The sequence below is a fragment of the Aedes albopictus genome, chromosome 3 (genome assembly GCF_035046485.1).
Source record: "Aedes albopictus strain Foshan chromosome 3, AalbF5, whole genome shotgun sequence".
Lineage (NCBI taxonomy): Eukaryota > Metazoa > Arthropoda > Insecta > Diptera > Culicidae > Aedes > Aedes albopictus.
In genome coordinates, this window is record NC_085138.1 from 142,462,663 (window position 1) to 142,476,453 (window position 13,791).

The 13,791-nt window shown below is 43.7% G+C and overlaps 1 protein-coding gene across 2 annotated transcripts in view; it reads right to left on the minus strand.

Annotated features, from left to right (window-relative positions):
- The window catches only part of LOC109416273 (katanin p60 ATPase-containing subunit A1), a 61,985-nt gene extending 48,466 nt beyond the window's left edge, over positions 1-13,519 (minus strand). The window contains exon 1 of one of the 2 annotated variants that reach the window (XM_029880207.2): positions 12,776-13,519. The gene's annotated coding sequence lies outside the window, so the exon portion shown is untranslated. The remainder of the gene's footprint in view (positions 1-12,775) is intronic. The other variant, XM_062859849.1, reaches the window with a different exon arrangement.
- Positions 13,520-13,791: the final 272 nt, after the last annotated feature.

Consider the following 13,791-nt stretch of genomic DNA (forward strand, 5'->3'; position numbering starts at 1 on the left):
GCCCTAGGTTAATAAACCTGCCGGCCGGTCCTTGGAATAATATTTTCCTTAAGCCCGCAAAAGTTTTGCCGTCTTTTCAATGGATATGTCGACATTTTTTGGGTTATTACAACTTTTTTTGTGAATTGTGATTGTGAAAACTTGTGTCGTCTCCTCTGTCAAAAATGTAAAAATAGCCTTAGAAGAGATGTGCGACTTTGTGAATTTCTACTTCGAGGAATCCTTTATAAGATTCTTGGTTAAAGTTCTCAGAGAATATACTAAAAAAAACTTGTAATTAGAAGGCACACAATGTTACTAATTGACAAATTGAGAGACGGAAATCGTGAAAAAAAAATCGCGCTCTGGAGGGATTTCAACCCACAACTCCGTATTTGCTAGACCGGCGCTTTAACCAACTAAGCACTAAGCAGGTGGTAGTCAAGCGTGCGACCGTGCCGAGCTCTCGATGCATACCGTCTACCCCTGTTGATTTGACCACATCTAATCTGAACACTTTTTAATTTGACCCCCTCTAATCTTCACATCCACTAAAAATGATTCAAACGTCATTCTGCTCATGGAACGGGGTGAAACGGAACGCAGAATCAAAACAAAACGGCAAAAAGGGTTACCATCAGTGTGTTTTAGATGCCCACACTGCCGTTCTACGCCCGATTGTCCCATGTTATATGGGAATCTCATATAACATGGGACAACTATGCGTAGAACGGCAGCACAGGGTTACTAGAAGTTCAAATTAAAAAATGAATGAGGTGTCGTTCAAACCAACGGGGGTTGACGGTACCGAATTATACACCAGCAAACAAACTGCTTAATGGCTAGGTATGCAGAGTGCGAGAGTAAGTCTCAGCGTCATAAAACAATTTGCTCTCACTTGTAGGTAATGGACACAAACGCGAGTGTGTTGTGGATTGGCATCTAAGCCGGAAGAGAGATGTGTTTGTGAAAAAGGAGTGTTCACGGTGTGGCTTCGGAGTCAAATTGGATTTCTATTCCGCAGAATCTTTATTTGTTTTGCGGCTTAGTTGGTTGAAGCGCCAGTCTAGCGAATACAGAGCCGTGGGTTCAAATCTCACCAAAACACGATTTTTTCCACAAATTTCATCTCTCAATTTGTCAATTAGCAACATTTTGCGCCTTCTAATTACAAGTTTTCCCATTAAATATGTTTCAGAGTCTTCAGACAAACCTGCAAATCTGGTAAATGCCAGTAAAGGGCAATATGTATCATTGTTCTCAGGGAATCTCTCAAGAATCTATTGCAAAATTCTTACAGGGACAATTGATAAACTAATTTTCCAACGTTTCGCTCGTTCTCTCGCTGGTTAAGTTCTTCTAGCCACAAAAAATAAACACCCACTTCAATATCCAACTGAAGAACCTCCAAGAAGCTGCACGTTTGCCAGTTGCCAGCGTGATATTGATAAAGTTTTCGACGACGATCCTACAACAATGATGATGAGTGCGAGTGCGGATGTCGACGTAAGCTTTCTCAACGACGCGACATAATATTGTTGCCGGCATCATTATCGTCGTGACAGAAGCTTTCCTCACGAATAACTACTCTGTTTTCCTGTCTCATTCACCGACTTGGAAACTATGCTAAACGTGTCCAAAGCTAACAGCACACAATCACGTATCTTGCGATAGGGGATTGGATTGTATCAAATTGAATAACACCAATTAACAACTGTTTGAGTAGGGGATAAGCTTTGCTGTCATCGAAGCAAAGCGGTGTATCACAAACATAGGTAACTTGAAAAGGGTTTGAAACTTCAAATTGGTTTTCACTTCCTGGAAAGTATTAGGATGTATAAGAACTAACTTTGTTGTGCGTCAAATCACTGCCGTTGCATATGTCCATTTTTTATTCTATTTATTCTTTTTCGGCTTACGATTTGGTAACCTGAGAGCTTGTAAAGCAAATAGAACATTCACATACTGCGTTCACTTTTGGAGAAAATGAAAATAGGAAGTTTGACCAAAGTCTACGCTAATATACATTTTCAAAATGTTGTATTTGTGTGCATTCATGACGACATACATACGGTCGATTTCCGATTCGGTCAGCTGTGCTGATCTCTAGGTGTAACGGTCAGGTAGACTGTCACTGTATTGCCTGGCAGTGGAAACGTGTCACTTGACTTCTCTTAAATTTGTTTACCGGCTGTCACGAGGAAGGATAGATATTGGTGAGCTCGTTCTATATAATTAAAAAATGGCAATGAACAGTATTTTGATAAAATAGTTTCTTTTGGTAGGGTATTGTACCATTTGGGCAGACGTACCTATTTTGGGCACTTGTAGCTATAACTAAGTCAATTTCAAACCGATTGATTTGAATTTTTGTACAGAGTTAGATACTGTACGTGCCTAACTGTATACAAAATTTCAAATCAATCGGTTTGAAATTGGCTTAGTTATAGCGGCAAGTGTCCAAAATAGGTACACCTTCCCAAATGGTACAAGACCCTATCTCTTCGGTTAAACAGTAATAGATTTCCAATAGTTTCGCCTGATTTAATCTGGGTTTCAGTGATTTTTGTCTATTTCACCTTTTCGATTTGGCCGGAAATCTGTGATACGCTTCTTTACAGATCAGTCGCTGTTATTTTTTTTTTAATTTATTTACGTGTATTTGAACTTATGCAAATCTAAATAGCAATTTCAATGATCCCTTGCATATTTTTTTTACAAAATTATCACATTCAACGTTGAAGAAACTCATAATATAGCTTGATACGCTATATTTGGGCTTTAATTGCTACGTTGATTCAGTGTCAGGTCCCGGTAGCGGTACTACTCTTAGCCAGCCGCAATCGTAAACTTCGTACCCACAATATACCCACAGTAAAATGAAATTAAATACCCATAAGCGTTAAAGACTATATCCTCCTATGCCAGGCAACCGCGCGGAATGGATCCGAATAATGCGGAGTCAAGTGACTAACAACGAAAGAAACACCACAAAAGAAGCGGTTTTGCAGTGAGCTTACAGTTACTGCTCGCCGGTCGGAGGCGTTGAAGGCCGTCTCACGTCTTTCTTCAATTTCTTTCAGGCACCTTTAACTTTTGCCTACAGTTGTCCCATGCCGGGTGCTCGCTCGGTTGAATGAACCGTGTGCATCAGGAACGTTTCCTGCTTCCTCAATCGAGCAGCTCACTTCTAAATGCATCGCACAGCTCTCCGTGGACGTGGACTAGCTCTTCATGTAGAGCTAGCTCTAATGGCATGATCTATTGTCACGAGAGTTGCAACGCCTCGAGGAGGGTCTTGAGAATGGATATTTTTAAATCCGAATTCAAATGACACAGTTTGCGTCGGTCGTTCTACCACCACCGACTTGAAGATTGCGGATCAGCAGCGTGGGTAATTCCGGAGGAAGGTGTCAGGTGGTAGGTAAGCTCCGGCCCGCTCCTCCCACATTCCTTGGACGAAGGTACTTGAATCGTGTTACGGTACTGCACCAGCCGACAACAACGACGGGTGCGATGACAAAAAAGAGCACCAGCAAGAAGACAACGTCAACGAGCGGTTGAAATTACGCATGGGAAGGTCGTTCGTTCATTTGAGCTGCTGATGCCTCCACTATTTCATTTTATCGTCATCGCGCCATTGTCGTATCGCACCTTAGCAGCTCAGGGCTACGTTGCGTGGTGCTCTATCAATCATGCACATCCAAATGAGAATCGTTGTTGTCTTCTCTGTGCGCACAAGATGCCTCGGAAACCGGTGCGAAGCTGGTGGTGGTCGCTGTCGTCGCATCGTTTAGGCAAATTGCGCAGGCCATTCTGGGCTGCCGGGAGATTATACTGTGTAGAACATGCAAACGAGCGCAAATAAATGATGTCACAGATCTCTAAATAAGTGTATTTCGTATTCTGCTGGTTTTGGATCGAGTGCTAATTCTGTGCAAACAATGTTACACATGAAATTAGTCATTGAACGAATATATCTTCTTATTTGACATATTTCCGGCATAACGTCCCTACTGGAATAGACACTGTATTTTAGTTCAGTGATCCATGGGCATTTCCGTAGTTATGAACTAATTGATTCTTTTTCCAGTTAATTTTTTCACGCCAACGTAGCTCTAATCGTCACAAGAGTCTTCCTGAAGCTCTGATCTTGCGCAAGGGTGTCCCTGAGAAAATCATCGGCCTCATTCAAGCACAGTACAGGGCATTTTCGTGCAGAGGTACTGAACAACGGTGTCTTGTCCGACCCCATCCGGGTCGTTGCTGGAGTAATCGACGAGATCCTGGTAGGTGCGATTGACTGTGGCAGCCATGATAATGGGCTGGAGCACCTAAATGACTTCCAACAACTGGTCGATGACGTTGCTCTCTTAGCTCAATAGTGCTCAGATATGCAGAGCAAGCTCGATGATCTTGCCAATCGCTCCTCGATTGCAAGTCTTACCATCAACGTCAACAAGACCAAATCGTTGGATGTAACCACGGTCAATCCGCCCAGCTTTACGGTAGCTGAGCAAGCAGTAGAGAATGCTGAAAGCTTCCAATAGCTTGGTAGCCAAATGGCGGCCGATGGCGGCTCCAAGATCGACGTAGGTGAAATCTGTGCTGCTGTACGCCAGTAAAACTTGTTGTGTATTAGTGGAGAACACTCAACGGCTGCAGGGCTTCATCAATAGATGCCTGCGGTATATAATTCGTGCGTGGTGGCCTGACAATGGGATCTCCAACATGGAGTTTCATCGTCGATGTCATCAAAAGCCTATAGCAACAAAAAATCGGGAGCTAAAGTAGAGATGGGTCGGCCACACTCTACGCAAGGTTGCGTTCGATTGGAACCCAGCAGAACATTGCGACATCGCAGCAGTGGCAGACCCAGAGGCTCACGGCGGCTCAGCCTCAACAACGTAATAAAACAGAAATTTGATCTGGCCACAGATCAAGGCTATGGCGAGCAATCGCCCAGGATGGAGATCTTTCAATTCGGCCCTCTGTTCCACCGTGGATGCTCAGGACGAAAGTAAGTAAAGTTGTAAATAGAAACCGCGTAAGCAGACAAAACCAAATTAATTTTCATCATTGAATTCATGCACTGCAAAGCAACTAAGTGAATTACTATGATACTAAACAGCCGACCGGTCGTTACATTGACCAGGCGAGAAAGTTCACAATATACTTCTGATTGTATCGTCCTTCGTTAGTTCACGTTGGTTATCTTCACGTAAAACATTTGTGGATGCCTCTGCATTAAGTGGCATCCCATTAGAAGTTGTAACGTTTGTTTTAAAGCCTTTCTGAGTATGTAATATGACGCTTCCCTTTGATGACACAGAGAGAAAGAAAAACATCCCCTACTAAAACAGTTGCTAATTGGTGTTATTCAATTTGACATAGGCCTTCTCCCAGCGAACACGTTTCAGCCGTTTTAGCTTGGATTTCGTGGATACTTTCAATGAATGAGACAGGAAAAAGTTGTTAGTCGTGAGGAGGAAAGCGCCTCTCACGCCGCCAACAGTAGGTAAATTGCGTCGCTTTTATCGCTTTGGTGTGAGCTTACGTCAACCCAACATTCGCGCGCATCACTGTCGTTCGCAAGTTGTTGTCGTTTGCGTGCGGACTGCGGAGAAAAGAAAATTTGGTCAATATCTCGCTGGAAACCGACAAAGTAGTAACCCTTGCTAGAGGAAGCTTCTACTAACTTCAGGTACCTACCTACTACCAGAGTAGTGGGTGGTTGTTTTGGCATGGTAAGTAAAAGTTAGGCAGAGTGGAGACACGTTCGGCACGTTCGAAAAAGTGATTTTCTTTGCTGAATACAGATGTGCTCTTTTTGAATCGTAGGTCATGTGTTTCAGTTGGGGAAAATTAAATACACAGTGTAGAGTACAGATAAAAATAGTGAGGATTACATGCAAAGCTTCAATTGAGCCATGTAAACCTCCAATCATTGAATCATTAATCATTGATCAGAATCCTTAAGCTCCAAAATATAGTAGATCAGGTTTTGAGTTTTGATTGGAACAAGAGTCACACATCAACATCCTAGAGCTGATTATTCTACCCATGAACAGGGTAGAAAAACGTCTGATTCTCATGTTAGGGGCGGCTGGTCGACGTCCGGGTGCCAGAGATGGACTCTAACTGTGCACCATGGTAAGTAGAGGGTTAGTTTCCGACTCAGTGAGTCAGCTGTAAGGAAGCATTGCGACGGAAAATCAACGACAGAATAATGCGAGTCGAGACTAACGGCAACGAAACGACCCCAGTGAACAAAAAATAATTGCGATTGGAAATTCGGCACGTGGAATGCCAATCTTTCAACTTCATTGGAAGCACCCGCATACTCGCCGATGTACTGAAGGACAGGATCTATGTTGCGAACGTTTGAAGATAACCATACCATCTACCAGAGACGCGGCAACACACGTGAACTGGTAACAGCTTTTATAGTGATGGGCGACATGCAGAGGCTCATGATCGGTTGGTGGCTGATCGACGATAGAATGTGAAGGTTGAGGATCAAGGGCCGATTCTTCAACTTCAGCATAATAATAACGGCCTACGACATGTCGATTTTGCCGCCTCCATAAACATGGCCATACGTACCTTTTTCCAGCACAGCCTCCCCTATCCAAGGTTGCAACCATTCATTTGCAAAGATTTCCATTCATTTGCTATTATCTCAGTTCAGAAGCATGCTATCGAAAAACAATGTATGGATGAATTTAACCTTGTAGTTTTATCTGAAAGTTTGCCGAATGTCATTGGGGTCGCACACGCATTCCAAAGTCGTAAGCGAGCTGTGAAAGTAACTTTCCACAGCGTGAATGAAATTTACATTCACCGCGTGGAGAGTTGCCTTCACAGCTCGCTCACGACTTTGGTATACGTTTGCGACCCCAATGATATTCGGCAAAATTTCAGATAAAACTACAAGGTTAAATTCATCCATACATTGTTTTTCGATAGCATGCTTCTGAACTGAGATAATAGAAAATGAATGTAAATCTTTGCAAATGAATGGTCGCAACCTTGCCCCTATCGTTACACCTAGAGATTACCACTGCAGACAGAATCCCAAATCGATCATGTCCTGATTGACGGACGGCACTTCTCTGACATTATGGAAGTCAGGGCCTATCGTGGCGCCAACATCGACGCCGATCACTATCTGGTGATGGTCAAAGTGCTACTTACTTACTTTCAGTTCTGGGCACCCGCAGTGGTGCAGAGGGCCGAATTGAAAGATTTCCATCCTGGGCGATTGCCAGCCGTCGCCTTGACCTGTGGCCAGGTTAAATTTCTGGCGACTTGCTTGACTTCGTTGTTGAGGCTGCGCCACCATGAGCCTCTGGGTCTGCCTCTGCTGCGATGTCCTGCTGGGTTCCAATCTAACGCTTGCTTGCAGATTTCGTTTCCGCCCCTGCGTAGGATGTGGCCGACTCACCTCCACTTTCGCTACCGAATTTCTGTCGCTATCGGCTATTGATGACATCGACGATGGAGCTCCACGTTGGAGTATGAGCACAGAGAACAGACATCTAGGCTAGAACAAATTTCATTCGGAAAGTTGTGTAAGGATTTGAATCTTTACTTGAGTATGGTTGCAAACCAATTTTTTTTTCCTGTTCGGGTTTGTCACTGCGACCAGTTTTTAGATCTATTGTGACATTACCCGTATCCTTAGTGTAGTGCATGTCGCATTACTCAATTGCCATTGAGGGGCAATAAAGTATCGATTTTGATACAGTTTTTGTTTTGTTTTCTTAGAAAACAAAACAAGAGTACTGATATTGGCCATGCATCGGAAACCTAGCATCACCCTTGTTTTACTGCTAAATTCTCCCCAGTAGGAAGTTTAGGACCCGGGTTTTAACATTAGCAGCAATATAATTCCAATATTGGAACATGTGTTCAGTAATAATGATTCTAGTATGTTCCTTGAGTACTAGCACTTTCCAGTCTTTGAAGAGTTAGTACATACATGGATCCCTAACCCAATTTGATTTCCTTTGCATTGAGTTTAGCCTCAGATGGTGAGGTTTTTAACTATATGCAAAGTAAAGTTGGTAAACTCAGTTTTATTCAAAAGCTGGAAGTCACCAAAACACCAGTAGTAGGACTAAATGCTATAACTCCTTGAATTACAAGAACACATATTCCAAAATTGAAAAATAGGACGACACTAGATTTCGGTTTGGTAGATCTATCACCGCAACGCAACCCAAAAAGGCGATCTACCCACGCTACGGGCTCCGTTAAAGATCGAGCATCTTTTAAACCCCCTCAACCATTCATCCCTCAGCACGGGTCGCCTGACACCTTGGATTGGGGTTACCTGTTTGGTGGACTTTTACCCCCGGAACAGGTGGTCCGTAGTGCTATTCTAAGCCGGCAGCTACACGGGCTCAAACCAATACACGATGACAACACTAACGCCACCAAACACCATATTGCCACAGTCAGTGGTGAATTGAAACATTTCAAGTGGTGAATTAAATTAGTACGGGAAATTAACCGATTGCAGCGTCACGCTATTGCCACTTGTGTTGCCGATTTGAAATGGCCATTAAATTCCTTACACAGTTTCGGAACTGGACTTGGATGTCTGTTCTCTGTGGTATGAGTATTCTCCACTGATACACACCAGATTTCACTGGCGTATAGCAGCACAGATTTCACGTTCGAGTGAAAAATTCGGATTTTGGTGCGTCAAATAACCTGTTTGTTTTTCCATACGTTTCTTAAACTCGCAAAAGCAGCCCTCGCCTGCTTGATCCGTGCACCTATGTCGATATTGGTGCCGCTATTTGGCTACAAAGATATTGGAAGCTTTCAACTGCTCCACTGCTTGCCCAGCTATCGTAAAGCTGGAAGTGTTGACCTTGTTTACATCCAACCTGCCGCTGAGGAGCGATTGGCAAGATCATCGAGCTTGCTCTGCATATCAGAGCGCCGTTGAGCTAGGAGAGCAACGTCATCAGCCAATTCGAAGTCATTTAGGTGCTCCATGGTAATGGGCTGCTACAGCAATCCACGATTTGGTTCACGGTCAACGGCACCTACCAGGATCTCGTCGATTACGATGAGTAATAGTAGCGGTGATAGTTTAAATTCTTGCCTCACTCCATTAACGACCCGGATGGGATCGGGCAAAACACCGTTGTGCAGTACTCTGCACGATAATGCCCTGTACTGTGCTTCAACGAGGCCGATAATTTGACCCTTGCGCCCGAGGGTTTCCCACATGCTTCCGTGATTGAGACGGTCGAAAGCTTTTTCGTAATCAATTAACACCAGGTAGAGAGACTCTTGGGATTAATTGATTTGCTCCAGAATGATACGGAGCGTGGCAATATGGCCCACACAGAATCCTCCGGCTGTCCCTCGGAGAGTTGCGTCAATCTTCTCCTGTATCCGGTTAAGGATCACTTTGCAGAGGACTTTGGGAACGATAAACAGTAACATGATGCCCCGCCTATTACCGCATACAGTCAGATCACCATTTTTGGGTACCTTTACTAAGACGCCTTGCATCCAGTCGGCCGGAAATGTCGCGGTTTCCCATATGTTGCAGAATAATTGATGCAGTAGTTGGGTCAGCTTTGAGCATCTCAGCTGATATGCAACCGACCGGGGCCCTGTTTGATTTCATGCTACGGATAGCTGTTTCTATTTCCTACACTGATGGAGCTTTGGTGTTGACACGGGTAATGCGTCGAACCCTTAGCGGATCATGCTGAGGTGTTGATGGCGTGATCGACACTTGAAAAAGGTTTCCAAAGTGCTCGAACCAGCGTTTCAACTGGTCAGCCGGGTTGGTTAGTAACTGTCCAGACGTATCTTTCACGGGCATCGTAGCATTCATCACGGTACCGATGACCGGTACAGTCGACAGCGACTAAAACAACCGGTTGTTGCCTCAGCATACGCGAAGAATCTCGAGGCCGCGTTGCCAGACGAGGGTGAGCTCGATGAGGCCTCTCTAGAGGACAGGAGTACAGTGAAAGCAGCCATCAACAACGCAGCTGAGATGAACGTTGGGTATGTGGAACGAAGCCGAAGAAATTGATTCAACGATAAGTGTAGAGATTTTGGAAGAGAAGAACGCAGTGAGGGTGGTCATGCTGCAGCATGGAATCAGGCAGAACTTGGAGCGATAAAAAAGAACACGGAAATAACAGATCCTTCCCAGCCGCCTCTTTCGGGAGAAAAAGCGCTGCATGGAAAAAGCGGAGTGCGAACAAAAGGAACTGATGTGCCTTTCACAAGAAACACGGAAGTTCTACCAGAAGCTCAACGCATTCCGGAAAAGCTTTGTTTCCCGAGCCGAAATGTGCAGTGATAAGGACGGGGTATCTTGGCGGATGGACGTGAGATGACCGTAAGGTGGAAGCAGCACTACAACGAACACTGGAATGGTGCGGGAAGCGCAGACATGGGCGACCAAGGCGGCGAATAAATAACTACGTCAGTACAGCAGGAAGCAACATCGAGCCAACTCCCACGTTGAGGGAAGTTAAGGATGCTATCCAATAGTTCCAGTACAATAAGGAGCTGAACTCGTCAAGTTGGTCACTTGCCTGCACCGGCTAATAGTCCGGATCTGGGAAACCGAACAGCTACCGGAGGAGTGGAAGGAGGGTGATCATCCCAAGTAACCAGAAGTTCAGATAAGAGGGTACTTCATGGGCCAAGCAGCTTGTTGAAGGATGCTCTTTAGCCTTCTAAGCAGCCTCATTTTTAAGTAATTTCGAAACTTGAAAGTTCACATAAGGAAGATTTTTAGCCTTCTAAGCAGCTTCTGTTGGAACTTACTTAAAATGAATGGAAAAAACAAAATTGTACTTTCTAGATGATTCACTACAGTCTGTGTTAGCTTGTGTTACGTGAAACATGACCAATTTTATTGTACATGATTACACTCCAGGAGTAGATTTGAACCGGGTCCTTTAGCGTGATAACCTGCTGCCGTACCGCTGCGCTGTTGTAGATACTTGTTGTGGTAAAATTAACTGCGCTACTGCACAAGCGCGTCACATAAGCGCCGACGAAGCATTGATTCAAGTCGGATTTCACCCACAATGTACTTCATCACAATCGCGGTGTTGGGGTAGATTGTAGGGCTCTCACTCACAGGCTTCTAGTTCGAATCCGGTGGGCGCCACTTTTTTTTCATTTGCACTTTCACTCACAGGCTTCTAGTACGAATCCGGTGGGTGCCACTTTTTTTTTCATTTGCACTTTTAATCTATTAATTTGGTAAAATCTATGAATTCTCGCGTTTAGTATCATACAGGCGTATCTACAATGATCGATTTCTCTTCATTGATTTTCTCTTCGGATTATTCCGGGAAATACATACGACCAATATTCGGATGATCTCTCGGTGTGTTTCGGTGATGGACGACTAGGACTAGAATGTAAAACAACAAAAACTACTGAAAATGATTTGCCGTCCAAGTTGCAGTTCAAAAAAATCGATGAAGAGAAATCGATCATTGTACATGTGCCCGTGATACTTAGCGCGAAAAGTATTAGTGTTCATGAAAATTTTCAAAAAAAGTTATTTTTGCCAAAATGAAAAACAAAATCCTTAGCACAAGTTACTGACAAGTACATTTCTATGAACTTGAAAGCTCCGACAAAGTTCCGAGTACCATCTTAAGCAGCTTTCAAGCTGCTTAAGAGGTTAACAATGAGCCTTGCCCGAACTTGTGTGCGAAGTTCCAGGAAGGCTCATTGTTAGCCTCTTCTTAAGCAGCCAGAAAGTTCCATTCGAAACTTTTTCATTTGAACTTCGTGAAACTTAAAAGTGCATTTCGTCATGGGAAGCGGAACTTTTGGTTACTTGGGATATGCCCCATTTACAAGAAGGATGACAAATAGGAGTGTGAGACCTTCCGAGTGATCACAGTTCTGAATGCCGCCTACAAAGTGCTTCCCTGATCATCTTCCATCGTCTTTCACCTAAAATGAATGAGTTTGTGGGAAGTTATCAAGCCGGCTTCGTCGATGGCCGCTCGACAACGGACCATATCTTCACCGTGTGGCAAATCCTCCAAAAATGCATTTTCTTTTTTAACCCTAACAAACACTACAAACCCCCTCCCCCACCCCCGGTGGCTACGTCACTGCCAAGGCAATCTTCGATTGTTTCATTCGCAATTTCATGAAAAAATTCAATAATCAGATAATTTTGGCTTACGGCTTACGCAGTGATTTAATCTGTTTAGTGAATACCCCTATTATCTGTTTGACATTTTACAAACTGATAAAATCATTTGATCAACTATAAACTGCGATCTAGATCAAAATCGATGTCGAGATTGACCGCACCACCAGTCCAAGTCTCGAAACCGATACGAGCAAACGGAAGTGGTCGACCTCCACAACTTCCAACCCTCAGTGCTGCTGCGAGGTGGTCGGTCGGAATATAACCCAGCAAGAAAAAAAAATGCGATCCACTCACAGAATCTAAATTCTGAGTTCTCTCACACGACGGACCACAGATCGCTCACCTCAACAACCGCTTGCATCTATACCTAGTCGTCGTCATCGCCGTTTTGTCGTGACTGCTGAAAGCTGAAACTGTTGAATCAATTATTCCGTCCTAACAGACTTCGATACGGCAATTTCGCCTTATTCGGCATTTGAATATATTATTTTCTATGCATCGGAGATTGATTCAAATCTACTTCCACTTGATCCCCCGCCCATCGTAGTAGTCTTTGTGCTTTGCCCTCACCCACACAAAAGTTAAAAAAATTCTGATATGAAAAAGAAGAATAATTACCTTGTTTTATTGACGTTGACGGCCGTAGAAATTTCGAACTAATTTCCAATTTCCGGGCGATGACTCTCCACTTGCTCTCAGTGGATGAGTAACAGTATGTATTCCAGCAAAAACTTCCAGTTCAAATTAGAATCGAAGTTCACACCTGATGCTGCTGTTGATATTATGGTTGATACTCATTTTTGGTTTTCATGACGACGATTACGACGACAGCGACGACGCAAGCAACGGCTGCTATGTTGATAAAAGAAATTTCCACTTTGACAGCTCATTTTCGCTTCATGCTGTTCTTTTTTGCACTACCTTCGTATGACGGTCATATCACTTTTCCGGACTTTCAAGCCTTCTTTCTACACCCAAACACCCCCTTTTCAGTGATCATTTTTGTTGCACGCAATCAGCATATCTTGTTGCACTTATTTTTAACACAAAATATCGGGAAACATGACATCAATTCCAACGAAAACACCATCAATATATCGATATACTGAGGCTGTTGCACAAAAAGAATCCAACTAGCGGAATCAAAAATGGACAAGAATTAAAACGCGGCGCGCATAGGTACAACAAAGCACACACCCGTACGAACAAACTGCTTTGAACTGACAGACCAGAAGAGGTAAATCAACCAAACACACCAGACCACCAGACCAGAGAGTTCAGCGCAGCGAAGATAGGGGAAAACACTACCATAGACCGACGAAACGGACAGAATACGTCCGTTGAGACCGACGGCACAGACACTAATAAACAGAGAGAGAGAGCTCACCAACGATACGATCAACGCGGCCGGAGTTCCGGCGAGAGGGAATCGATGGACCACCGCTCTCTCTGGTGCGCGCCATGTCGGATGGTGCGCCCAATTCTAATTTAATAAGGTGAGTTCAATACATGTTATTTTTATTATCTAAGGAGAACATATTATTTCAAAAGATTTGTAAAAGTTTTGTTTGTAGTTTTTACTATATATACTTAACTTATTTTCGTTTGTTAGAACGCAATCTCATTTTACCACA